This window comes from Podarcis tiliguerta, assembly GCF_965153285.1.
Source record: "Podarcis tiliguerta genome assembly, chromosome: 16".
In the NCBI taxonomy this organism is placed as follows: Eukaryota; Metazoa; Chordata; class Lepidosauria; order Squamata; family Lacertidae; genus Podarcis; species Podarcis tiliguerta.
In genome coordinates, this window is record NC_139549.1 from 15,503,099 (window position 1) to 15,516,946 (window position 13,848).

General features: G+C 49.4%; 1 protein-coding gene across 1 annotated transcript in view; it reads left to right on the forward strand.

Moving 5' to 3' along the window:
- Nucleotides 1-442: 442 nt before the first annotated feature.
- NRXN2 (neurexin 2) overlaps nt 443-13,848 on the forward strand; it is a 345,397-nt gene continuing 331,991 nt past the window's right edge. The window contains exon 1 of the mRNA XM_083417037.1: nt 443-827. The gene's annotated coding sequence lies outside the window, so the exon portion shown is untranslated. The remainder of the gene's footprint in view (nt 828-13,848) is intronic.

Genomic DNA, 13,848 nt, shown 5'->3' on the forward strand with positions numbered 1-13,848 from the left:
TGATAAATTGGCAAAATAAATAATAAGAGTTTTTGACAACGAACAAAGGATGCCTCTGAGCAGATGTTGTGCTTTATGCTTTTAAATTTCAGACGATAATGGCATTGGTATGTTGGAACCTGCTTTGTGGCTGATGAAAAGGGAGGGGTCCGAAAGTCTACTCAGTAAACAAATGGACCTATTTCTGTCGAGTCCCCCCGCCCGCACTGGGGCTTCTAGGGGGGGAAAGGTCGTGACCCCCAGCCAGGACTTGAGAACCCCTAGAGCTTGGGCAGGGAAGCCAAAACAGTCTCGCTCTCAGCCAGCCACCCAGCGTCCCCCCCCCCCTTCCAAGGAGCAGCAGCCTCGGTGGCTGCTGCATTCATTGTTCACCTTCGCCTCCCGCCCCCCCCCCCCATCTGAAAGGCGGAGCCCTGTGGGCGGGGGAGGAAGAGGAGGAGGCTGAATTGCGCGGGTGTCCCTCCCGGGTGGGGTGCAGGAGACCCGGGGCCCCGGCCTGGTCCCCCGCTTGGTTGGCAGAGAGGGAGGGCGCGAGGGAGGGGCCGAGCCGGGGCGGCGCTTGGAGGAGGCGGAGGCGGAGGCGGGAGGAGGTGGCGGAGCCTCCGCTGCTGCTGCTGCCGCTGCCGCCGCCGCTCCCGGACCCTCCTGCATCCCCGCCTCGCGCATCTTCTCCTGCATCTTCTCCTGCATCTTCTCCATCCTCCTCGGGCATCTCCTCCTGAGCATCCCTCGGCCCCAGGAGGAGGCGGGCGAAGGCAGGACCAGCCCCGGCCATTGTCTTTGGCCGCCGCCGCCGCATCGCCTCCCGCCCTCCCTCCCGCCAGCAGGTACCCCGAGGCTGCGCCCTTGCGGTGGGGGGAGGAGGGAGGGAGAAGCGGGGTGGGGTTCCCTCGCAGCCTATGGCGCTGTGGGGAGGGGAGGGAGAGGGGCCCCCCTCTTTGGACAGGGTGTGGGCTGGGGCCAAGGCGGCGTCCAGGATACCCCCCCCCCCAGAAACACACACACCTCGTTGGTGCCAAGTCTGGGGGAAGGGAGTGGGGCTGCGGTACCAGCTCAATGGGGGGGGGTCCTCGCCCAGCTTTCTCTTTGGACTGGAGGTGTGGGGCTGCGTGTATGTGCGGGGGGGGGATGATCTTGCTAAGACGAGGGTTGAAGGGGAAGAGGAGGCGAGCCGGGGACATTGGGGCGGCCGCGGGGAGGGGGCGCTGGTCGCGGAGTGTCGCCCTTTCCCCAAACCTCGCCTCGACGCGCGTCTCTCGCCATAGATAACCCCGGGGAGGGCGGCTGCCTGGGAGGTGGGGAGGAAGAGTGCTTGTTGTCCATCACGCCGCCTCCTTATCTCCCAAGGTTGAGGTTATCTGTCGGCTGCCGCCAGTTTGCGGGGCTTGACATCTGAGATGCCCCGGTGGGGTTTTTGTTGTTGTTGTTGTTGTTTTTGTTGTATGGTGATGATGCCCTTTGGACGGTCCTTCCTCTGCAAGCCGCTCCTCTCCCCACCCTCCGATTCCACCCAGATATTCGGGTTTTCCACTTCCAAAGTCTGGGGCTGTATCCTGTTGGTGCAAATAAAATATTCTCAGCTCTCGGATGCCTGGAGGTTGGTTTGGGCACTGTCAGCATGCCTCCTCCTCTTCCTCCTCCTCCCACCGAAACTCCGAATTCTGAGATCTGGGCAGCGGCGGCGGCGGCGGCGGTATTATTCGATGGCAGCAGCAAATCTGCAATCCCCGTTTAGCTCTGCTTCATTATTTACTCGCCGCCAGTGAGCTGAGCCTGCCTCAGCCCGGAGAGCCTTTGTTAGCAAGTATTAATATTTGGTGTTGAAAATCAGCTTTGCCCCCCGCCCCGGGGCAGAGGGAGCTGGCATCTTGGCGTTTCTTTTGCTTTGGAAAGGATGCCGAGAGGCATTTTGTGGGCGCTTTTCCCCTGCAGGGCGACAAGGCTCCCTTTCTGACACCACCGTGTTGTGTGTGTGCAGAGGAGCCTTGCTAAACGAGTGTAATGTGCTGTCTAGCGGGTGGGGGGGTAGGGAAGGCTCCGAGGATCAATGAAAAATGGTCTTCTCGTGGTGCTTGCCGAAGTATCCCCCGGCTTCAAGGCGCTGGGGTTGTGTTGTGTGTGGAAGGATCTCAACACCCTCCGATTGCTCTGCTTACAACCCTCTTTCCACCCCCATTCCCAGCTCCACGTATGTCTGGCACCCTCTCTATCTGTGCTTTGCAGGAGTGGTCTTCTATCGGGGTGTGCGCGAGGCAATGTTGGTGGGGGGCTTGCGTGGCGGTGGGGTGGGAAGCTAAAAGGAGGCGTTGTGTGCAGAAACCATCCTTTCCCCCAACACACACAGAAATGGATCCCTGCAAAACAGCCCCTGCACAAGCCTTTGTCATGCGGCGTGAAGCTCCCTCCCTCTCTTATGGCGAGGGGGGTTTTGAGGGAAAGGGGGCTGCTTGCAAAGAAGGGGGGTGTCATTGGCTCCTTTGGGAAGGGCTGGGGTTGGGAGAGAAGCGGGGGCTTTGAGAACAGGTCCTGCCTTAGCCCCCGCCAAAGGAGGATTGTCTGGCTGGTCCTTCTCCCTTGGCGTGTTGCAGACATTTATATTATTAATTTGGTATTGTGGATTACCTCTCTCTTGTGTGCTGCTGCCCCCCAATCAGATCCTACCACAACATCAATGGCAATATCATGTCCGAATTTAAGGGGGAGGACATTTCAGGAGAGAGAGATTGGCAAAGAGGGTCACAGTTGCCTTGAATAAACACACACACATCTACACACATTTTTTTTTATAAAATCTGCTGGCGATTTGCTTTTATTCACAAGGGTCTTTTCTTTAGGATTAAAAGAAGAAGGAGAAGCTCAGAAATCCCCACCTCCCTCCTTGCAAATAAATAAAACCGCCACATGATTCTCTCTCTGGGAAAATCAGCTCCCTCCAAAGGGGAAAGCCATCATATTCAATGGTGCTAATTAATTTTTATTAAGAAACCAAAGGGATATTTGTTAGCCCAAGAAAAATCTTTGAGCTGCACCAGCTTGCAGTCAGAGAGGAGAGAAGCATGACAAATATGTTTTCCAGAGGAGCACCAGGAAGAAAAATGACACAACCAGGAGGAGGAGGAGGAGGGCGGAGGGCAGGTACTTACAGCGGCTCAGGTGTGGGGCTCTCCTTCGAGCACACCTGATGCTGCAGCCTCAGCGCTTTGGCCCCAGGGATGGAGGCCAGGCTCAAGCACCGGGGAGGGGAGGTGGTGGCTGGGCAGCAGGGAGGGGGGACTCCAGGGCAGGAGCCTTTCTGGAGGGGAGGGAACAGCCTTGGATGCATTGCTGGGTGCAATGCCACTGGGCTTGAAAAAGAGAAAGGGTGGGCTTCCTCCCTCCCGTGTGACAGGCTCGCTTTGTTCACACTGGGAGGGGACTGCTCCTGGCTTAGGGGGATCTCCTGTTGCTGTGAGAAATTGGGGCACCCTGTTAGGACCAACCATGCCTAAGGGACCCTCTGCCGGCCAAGCATCGTAGTGGTCAGATCAGTCAATAATATCCTTTAACATCCCAAATAATGTTTTCGGCATAACAGGGTGCTCTCCGATTCTTGTATCATAGCCTTGAATCTTTATGGGGGTGGCTGAGAGAGCGGGTTGGACTAGATGGCCCTTCGGTTCCCTTCTCACACTACTATTCAGTGACAGACAGAAGGACTTGCTTAAGGCTGCTCAGGTCTCTGATATACCCCATTCCCACCCTACAGAAAGCATGCAAGCCACTGGCTCCTGGTCTATGATTTAGAATTTGCTGGGCTTTGAAGGAAGTGATTATTATCCCCACTTTGTGGAACAGAGGAATTGAGAGGCGGCAACCTGTTGGAGGTCTGCACAGTTATCCCTCTGCATACCACCTGCTTTTGTGTGGGCAGCACACAAAGACACACAGCAGGCATTATGGAGTGGGAGAAGGTAGCCAAGCTGACGCTGTTAGTTGCTATCAGGTAGGTGTTAAGCTTGGTGGGATCTTCTGCATGTGGCCAGAAGGCTCATCCAACCACGTTCTTCAAGAGCCTCTTGGAATTTGTGATGCACTAGGAAGAGGAGAGCTATTTCTGAATGTCAGCCTGCTATGGGATGGTGACTGCCTGCCTGCCTTCCAAAGGGAGTTTGGTGCCCGCCATGTTTCTCTCTGCAGCTCCACCTGGAGAGGCAGCAGGACACAAATGCCTCAGATCAGTCCACTTTATGTGTTATTCACAGGCCCAGTACCTGCTCTCAAGGAGTGCACTGAAAAGGTATCCTCAGCTGCCTGGGGGTGAGGAGACCTGTGATGGGGCACATGTCCTGCAAGCAGAAGAGACAAGCCTCAGTCCTTGGCATCTCCAGGCAGGGCTGGGAAATACCCCTGCGTAAGAGTCAATGCCAGCCACTGACTGTAGAGAGTATTAAACTTGATCCAGAGGCTTGGGCCTCTGGATGTCACTGGACTACAGTTCCCATCATCCCTTGGCCATGCTGGCTGCAGGAGCTGATGGGAGTTGATGTCCAACAAACTTGCCTCCTCATGAGCTTGATGGCCCACTGGCCTGACTTGGCCAAAGGCATCTTCCCATGTCTTATGCCAGGATTGGGCCTTCTTGCACTAAGTCAATTCAACATTAATTTGGCCAGGGATGTGGAGTCATTGCTCAGGGCTTGACACCCTGAAATTGGACCAGGGGATTATTCTACCCAAGCCTGGACCATCAGAAGAACTTTCATATAACTCCTAGGCATGTTTGCTTTGTTTCTTCCATGGGAAAAAGGGAGTGTCAGTGGCCTGTCTCCAAAGAGATAGAATTGCAGAGTTGGAAGAGGCGCCAAGGGTCTCTAGTCCAACCCACTCCCCCTGCAATGCAGGAATCATAAGAACATAAGAAGAGCCTACAGGATCAGGCCAATGGCCCATCTAGTCCATTGCAATGGTCGAGCAAAGTAATTTTTGAATCAGGACTTAATGCTCTGACATCCCTCCACTTTAGATAGCAATGTGCAGGTTAGTTTTCCAAAATGTGGTCAGCCATGCCTGCTGTATGGAGTGGAAGTGTCATTCTCCTTCTGCTGAGTGGAGCCCTGATCCTCTGCCCCAAAGCCCTGGATGGACTCTGCATGTTATTCCAATTACAGATGGTGGGCATTAAATTGCTGCTAAAGAAATGGCGTTAGCTGCATGTGACTGCATAGAATTACAAGGCAGGCCCCTTCATCTCCCCACCAATGAGGGAAATGGACTGAAATGATTATTGGGGTGTGGGCAAGGCCAGGCAGCACATTCTGGGCTCTCTTAAGAGTGGTCAAACAGGCACCAAGCATGAGGAGTTCTCTTGCAAAGCCCCCTTAGCAATAAATGGAAGCCCCACAAGTTCACGCTTGGCTTCACTTAGGCGCATGCAGAAGACGTTTGTGACGGATCAGGCCCCGTGTTAATGAATGGGTGGTTGAGTCCCTGCACAGAACACCAGGATGTCCCAAGCCAGCCTGAGAATGTGTGCCAATTCCACTTGCAAAATTTGGGTTCAGGCAGAGGAGCTATCTCTCTGAAAAGGTTCTTTCTTGTGTGCTCTTACTCTCTCTCCAAACACACACACACTTTTCTGCTGTATAGTTTACAGAGCTTCCCTTTGGAATATTTCGCTGGAGGAAGGCGTTATCACTTCAGGTTTTTTTTTTATAAAAGAAACGGCAGCACAAAGCTCTTGAGAATTCCTCTTTCTGCTGGAGTTCCTTATCATCCACTTGCAATGTTCACATTAGAGTTCAACTTCCTTTAATTCATTCCAGATTTGTGTGTGTGTGTGTGTGTGTGTGTGCAGATGCTGGTTTTTCCTATATAAAAAAAGGACTCCCCACCCTATGTTGCTTTTTCCTCCTTCGCAGCCTGCCTTGCCCCTTCTCTCCCTACCCACCCACCCAATGATAAAACAAAACCTCCACTGTGACAAATGGATACCTCAGGATGGGGCAGCCACTGCCTACCCCCCCCCCCCACTCCAAGGCATGTCATTCTGTGGGCTCAGGCTGCTTTGTCCTCTTACCGAATGGTTTAAAGTGTTGGCCCAGATAAATTTTACATGAATAATTTCTCTCCCTGCAGCAAGAAAATACACAAAACAAGCCCTTCGGCTGGCTATAATTGAATTTTTTTTTTCCTGGGTACCTGAAATGTGATTTGTGCTGGAGGAGGGTTGGGGTGTGTGTTTTGCTGGTGTGGATTTGAACCTAATCTTGCAAACTGGCTTTAAAAGCTGATCTTGTCATGAGAGAGTGAGAGAGAGAGAGAGAGAGGCCTTCTGGGCTGTGCCAAGAGCAGAGCTGAGGGTCTTTCTGCAGCCTCAAAGATTAAATTTATATTTCTGTGTCCACCAGGCGAAAGGGCCTTGTAAATCTATTAAGAGAGCAATCCTCTTTATTCCTTGTATATAGCATTTTTAATGTGAGAGAAGCTTGATATCTTTTACTTTGCCTATTCACAGAACATCCCTCTGAGGAATCTTCTTGCTAGCATTTAGAGCTATTCCCATCTCACATACAGAAGGACTGAGGCTGGCAGAGAATTACTTGCCTGAAGGCACACAATGCACCCCATAATTCCTGGTGCAACCCTGTGTCCGCTGACCTACCAATTGGACCTTGGGTCACCATCATTTCTTTCTTTCTTTCTCTGGGTCTCCTGTGACCTTCCCACCATCCCCTGGGTGGACTTAGCCTGCTGTGAGGTGAAGTGTGAGAGGGCCTTCTCTGTGGTGGCCCCACCAACTCTGGAATGCCCTTCCTCCAGAGGCTTAGATGGCAGAGACCCTGATGGGTTTTCCACTGGCAAGTAAAAGCTATTCTGTTCTCCCAGGCATTTGGAGCAAGGACACTAGAAGAGCCCTGCTGAATCAGGATGAAGGGGACCCATCCTGTTCTCACAGTGGCCAACCAGATGCCACAGTGGAAACCCTGGAAGCAGGACCAGCACAGCAGCTACACCCTCCCCTCGTGCATTTCCCAGCAACTGGTATTCAGAGCGTGTAAGAAAATTGGGGTTGGCTTTTACAGCCCAACTCCCCATTGAGAGATGTTGTGTCTCTCAGGTCCTCTATCAGTCAGAGATGCAAACAGAGATTTCCAAGGAAGCAAGGCAAGCTGATGCTTTTGATCTTTATTCCTCTGTTGCAACAGAGTCTCCTTCTTCCCCTTGCAAGGAGGTGAGGAGCAGAGAACAAAAGCGTGTTACAATTTTTAAACCCTCAGACAGTGACCACCTCTGAAATGGAAAGACACCCCCCAAACAAAAACCCCAAACAAAATGGGTTGCATGTGTGAATCAGATCATGCTCAGATTTCATGCTACTCCAACATATTTATTTACAAGCCTGCCAATCTGTATGCCTGACAACACCTGATTATGGCTGCTCCTGGCCTGTCTGAAGCATCCTTTTGAAATGGTGAATACCTAGACTCCAGAATTCATTGTCAAGGGCCTTTTTCATTCCTGCATAGATATTTGCTCTTTTGACAGGTCAGCTAGGCCATTCAACACATACACGTCTCAAATGGTTTGCAGTGGGGCGACCTATCAGGAATTTGCTGCTAGTGACTTGAGGGGGATTCTGAGCTTGACTAGGGGCGAAACATGGATGCTGTATTGCTCTCTACTATTTCAGACATGTGGTTTATACACACATATATATGTCTGTTTACCTTGCACACTTACACATGTGCATTTTGTTTATGACAGCTTAGAATTCATATAACAAGAGCCTACTGCTTCCACCAATGGAGGCAGAACATAGTCATGGCAAGCCACCACCAATAGCCTTTTCCTCCATAAATTTGTCCAATCCTCTTTTAAAGCCATCTAAATTTGTGGCCCTCACTACCTCTTGTGGGAGGGAGTTCCATAGTTTAACTATGCACTGTGTGAAGAATGTACTTTGTCTGTCCTGAATCGTCCAACGTTCCATTTCATCAGATGTCCCCAAATTCTAGGATTATGAGAGAGAGAGAGAAGGTTTCTCTATCCACTTTCTTCACACCATCTATAATTTTATGCACCTCTTACCATGTCCTCTCTTAGTCACCTTTTCGCTAAACTATACCCAGCTCTGCAATATCCTTTTTGAGGTGAGGCAACCAGAACTGAATGCTTTATTCCAAATGTGGTTGCACCATATAGATCTGCATAATGACCTCATGATCTTGGCAGCTTTATTTTCAATCCCTTTTCCTAAACCCGAGCATGATGATATTCACATTTTTCACAGCTGCTGCACACTGGGTTGACAGCTCCATCCAGCTATCCACTATGACCCCAAGGTCTTGTTCCTGGTCAGTCACTGCCAGCTCAGACCCCATGAGCGCATATGGGAAGCGAGGAATGTTTTTGCTCCACTGTGCATCACTTTACAATTGCTTGCATTGAATTGCATTTGCCATTTCACTACCCATCCACGCAGTCTGAAGAGAATGAGCAGAATTTTGGAGCTCCTCAGAACCTCTTTTTTTTTGCTTTGTTTCAACCATCCTGGTATCATAAGTGGATTTGGTTCCCTCACTACTCCCCACTAACTCTAGGTTGTTCATGAACAAGTGAAAAAGCACGGGTCCAAATACTGATATTTGGGGGAGTCCACTTTTTACATCCCTCCCTTGGGAGAACTGTCCATTTTTCCTACTCTCTGCTTCCTGTTACTTTTCCAGTTCCTGCTCCATAAAGACAACATCACCTCTTATTCAAGAGTCTTTCATGGGGTACTTTGTGAAAAGTATTTGGGAAGTCTCTGAGTACACAGTGTCAACTGGATCATCTCTATATACTCTCAAAGAACTCTTAATAGGTTAGGGAGACTTGCAGAAGCCATGCTGCACCAAACTTGTTCTTTATACCTAGGTAATTCTAGCTTTAACAGTAAAAAGGTAAAGGTACCCCTGCCCGTTCGGGCCAGTCTTGACAGACTCTAGGGTTGTGCGCCCATCTCACTCAAGAGGCCGGGGGCCTGTGCTGTCCAGAGACACTTCCGGGTCACGTGGCCAGCGTGACAAAGCCGCATCTGGCGAGCCAGCGCAGCACACAGAAACGCCATTTACCTTCCCGCTAATAAGCGGTCCCTATTTATCTACTTGCACCCGAGAGTGCTTTCGAACTGCTAGGTTGGCAGGCGCTGGGACCGAGCAACGGGAGCGCACCCCGCCGCGGGGATTCGAACCGCCGACCTTTCGATTGGCAAGCCCTAGGCGCTGAGGCTTTTACCCACAGCGCCACTCGCATCCCTAGCTTTAATGGTACTGGTAAGCTTAATGTCTGTTTTGGGGAAATTGGTGCAATTTCCCCAAAACAGACATTAAGCTTACCAGTCTGTAATTTCCAGGATCCTTCCTGGGGCTTTTTTTTTTTTTAATGTTATTATATATCAGCTACTTTCCAGTCCCCAGATACAGAGGCTGTTCCTAGGGAGAACTTACATATGTTTCTGAAAAAATCAACAGTGCCACATTTGAGTTTGTTAAGAACTCTCAGGTTGATGCCATCCAGACTTGATTAATCTGTCAGTTTTTAATTTGACAATGAGGCCTAGAGTTTCATCTCTCGTCACCATTATTTGCCCCAGTCCCTCAAACTTCCTTCCCTAGGAAGTTAGTTCTGGCACAGAAATCTGCCCTGTATCTTCCTCAGGCAAGACAGATGCAAAGCATTCATTCAGCTTCTAGGTGTAATCTCCTTGTCTTCCTTTAGCACACCATGTTCTCTCTTGTCAACCAAAGGTCCAAATGCCTCTCTAACTAGTCTCTTGCTACTAATCCTTTGCCGTTGCTTGTCTTGATGCTTTGAGCAATATTTTCATCAAATTCACGATGTAAGCAACCCTTATTGTCTGCTTGCATTTCTTTGCCAAAGTTTATGTTCCTTTTCGTTGTCCTCATTTGAACAAGACTTCCATTTTCTGAAGGAGCCTTCTTGCCACTAATAGCTTCTTTGACTCTGCTCCTCTGACACCCTCTTGGCCTTGGCAGTACCTTCCTTGATATGCATTATACATTCTCGCTGAGCTTCTGTTATTGTGGTTTTGAACAACCCCCAAAGCGTTCTGGAAACATTTGATCCTCCAGACTTTGCCCTTCAACATTGTTTTAACCAATCCTTTCATTTTTGAGAAGCTTCCTCTTTTGAAGTCAAATGTGAATGTTTTGCATTTTCTTGGCACTGTGGCCACTGTTCCCAATCCCTTGCATCTCACACCAGATTCTGGGTGCCACTTAAATTTAATTCCAGGGCCATACCCCCCAGCAACCCCTCTGCCCTATGACTAACCGTTCTAGGGCACAGTCATTTGGGGTATCATGAAATTTCACCTCTTTGTCGTGATTGTAACACTTATATAGCCAGTTGATGTGAGGGTGATTGAATTCACCCTCTACTACAACATCTCTCTTGGATGCTTCCTTCATTCTTCATCTCAAGATCACACTGGGCATTGTGGTCAGAGAACAATAGAACAACCCCGGTACCAAATTACTCTTGGGGCCCAGTATTGCTCCCCACAACAATTCTGCGGAGAAGTCTGCCCCTATACATATATATGAAATTTTTTTAAAAAAATAATAATATATTTTCTCATCTTATTCAGTGTTTTGGACTTCCATCAACCACATCTGAAGATTTTTAATCTCCATTTCATTAATTTCTCTATTACTTTTAATAGTCGTTCACTAATAGTTCTCTTCATACTTTTCTCTGCAATATTTCACATAGTCCTCCTTACAAAACTTCTTGCAATCCTACTAGTGTAATCTGTTGATTACAATTGCTTTTCAGATAGTTCACGTATACGTATTCACGTATCCAGTCCTCTGAGAATCTCTGATCCCGCAGGTTTCGAATCCTTCCTCTCATCTTGTCTAATTCTGCATAGTCCATTCATTTCATCTGCCATTCCTCTTTCATTGGTAATTCTTCGCCCCTTTCGGGACTTCTAGCTTGCTGGACTTAGTGCTTTCTTGTGCAGGGTGACACCACCTCTGGCATGTCCTCCCTGTCCTTCATATACAGTTTATATCTAGAGATAGCTGTGATCCACTGGTTCTCTCCATTCCACCAGGTTTCCACCATGCCCATTGTAATGATGCTGTCCTCAAGCACTCTGACCATCTTGGTCTGGTGGCCTCTAGCCTTAGCATATAAACACTTGGCTACCATCTCTCTCTTCAAGTGGCACTTGTGCTTTGGCCTGCAATGTTTTGGCTTCTCTAAACTGCCACTTTGAGCCCCTGCACTCACAACGCTAGGCTTAAATTTCACCGCTTAAATTTTCATCATTTTTTCCCCAGCCAGGCAGGGACGAGGGGGAGATTTGTTCCCAACTGGACCATCCTCATCTCCTGTTGGCTTCCCCCTGTCAATCATTTTAAAACAAGGGGTCAGCAAACTTTTTCAGCAGGGGGCCGGTCCACTGTCCCTCAGACCTTGTGGGGAGATGGCGGACTATATTTTGAAAAAATAATAATGAACAACTCCTATGCCCCACAAATAACTCTGAGATGCATTTTAAATAAAAGCACACAATCTACTCATGTAAAAATCCACGGGCCGGATTGAGAAGGCTATTGGGCCAGATCCAGCCCCTGGGTCTTAGTTTGCCTACCCGTGTTTTGAAAGCTTCTCTGCCACCTTTGTATATTAAGCTCCAACAGTCTAGTTCCATCCCAGTTCAAGTGGAGCCCATCCCTTTTGTACAGGACCAGTTTGCCCCACAATGTTCCCTAGTGCCTCACAAATCCAAACTCCTCTGCCTGACACCATGGCTTCATGCAGGCATTGAGACCACAGAGCTGCATCTACCTGCCTGGACATGCATGTGGAACTGGCAGCATTTCAGAGAAACCCATCTAGGAGGTCCTGGCTTTCAGCATCCTACCTAACTTTGGCTTCCAGAACCTTGCGACTACATTTCCCCCTGTCATTGATGTCAACATGCACCACAACCACTGACTCCTCCCCAGGACTAACTTCCAGGCTACTTAGGTGACAGGCAACACCTGTAACTTTTGCACCAAGCAAGCAAGGCACCTTGTGGCCATAACACACCCATCTTATCTATCTCTCTATGATTGAATCACCCACCACCAGATTTTCCCTGCGACCTGGAGGATAACTGCTCATTCCCCAAGGAATGTACCGTATTTTTCGCTCTATAAGACGCACCAGACCACAAGACGCACCTAGTTTTTGGAGGAGGAAAGCAAGAAAAAAAATATTCTGAATCTCGGAAGCCAGAACAGCAAGAGGGATTGCTATGCAGTGAAAGCAGCAATCCCTCTTGCTGTTCTGGCTTCTGGGATAGCTGTGCTGCCTGTATTCGCTCCATAAGACGCACACACATTTCCCCTTACTTTTTAGGAGGGAAAAAGTGAGTCTTATAGAGCAAAAAATATGGTATTTCTTCTAAGGGAGCAGTTCCCTCTTCCGCAGCCTGAACCCCTCTTTTCCCCTGAGACCCTCCTTCTCCAAGCACACTCTCTCGTCTGGGGAGCAGAAAACAGAGATCATGTCCCCATCATCAGCCTCTTGTCTCCCATCTGCTGCAGGTCAGCCACCTTGGCCCCAAAGAAACACGCACATCCCCCAAGGGCCAGTAGCTCACTGCAACTTGGGGCACACCCAGCCAGCCATAAATTCTGTCCAGCAGGCAGATAGCTGTACGTGTTCTGTGCAATATTACACTGGAAACCCTCCCCACCTCTGCTGGCGATCTACCTGCATATCTATTATCTGTAATTCATCAGATTAGTTTACCTACGTGTTAGAGCAAAGAGGGGAAGGGAAGAGCAGTCTGTCCTGGCTTCCTGGCCCTGCTGTTGAACTCACTCGGCTGCTGAACTCATTTGCTGTGTCCATCAGTGGGGCTGAGATGCGGCCTCAGCTGGGGCTCCCCTCTGGCACATGGAGCAAGGTTGGGTGCGGAGCTCCCTTGCTAGGTTGTTCCAAGTACATATCCCTGGCTCTCTTTCCTCTGATGCCAATGTAGCCAACAAAATCAGGGCTTCCTTTTTGGAGAAACAGGAGCCGCTGGGGCTCAAACTCTGTGGCTCACTCAAATTCCAACGAGTAGGCGTTTGAAAAGGGGAAATGTGCAACCACTTCAGCTTTATTGATTTCATGCTGTTATTCTATTGCTTTTTTTATTAATTGGGCTGTTATTAATAACTGTTACATTTGATGTATTAATTTTGTATATGTGCTTATTGTTGGAAACAATAATATCTTGGGATCACACTGATGGGGTGAAGGGTGGTCTACAAATTGGAGAAATAAATCATCAGTCGGTAGAACACGAGACTCTTAAATCTCAGGATTGTGGGTTTGAGTCTCATGTTGGGCAAAAGATCCCTGCATTGCAGAGGGTTTGGACCAGATGACACTTGTGGCCTCATCCAACTCTACAATTCTATGATTCTAAGATGATATATGTTAACAGGCAGAAATTCAAAGAGGTTTTGCTTCCCAGCCCCATGGAGTTTCCCTACTTGAAAAGGCCATACCTGTTGAATTTTGACCTACCTTGTAGTCCTGCCAGGAGCAGAGGCTCTGCTGTCCTTCTCTGCAGTGTGTGGGGTGTGGGAACAGACAGGGATCTGGGTTTTGTCGGCTCTGGCTGCTGTGTGCACAGACTGGTGGGGGCCAGTTCTTACTGTAAAAGAAGAGGCTCTCGATTGAGACAACTCCCCAACCCGCCAGCTGCCTGATTAAGTCGAGTGGCAGCCTCAGGGGCAGATTTTGAATGTCATTTCAGGGCAGCAGAGTGAGACAGATCTCAGCGTATAGGAAGCTGTCAAATCCTTGGTCCAT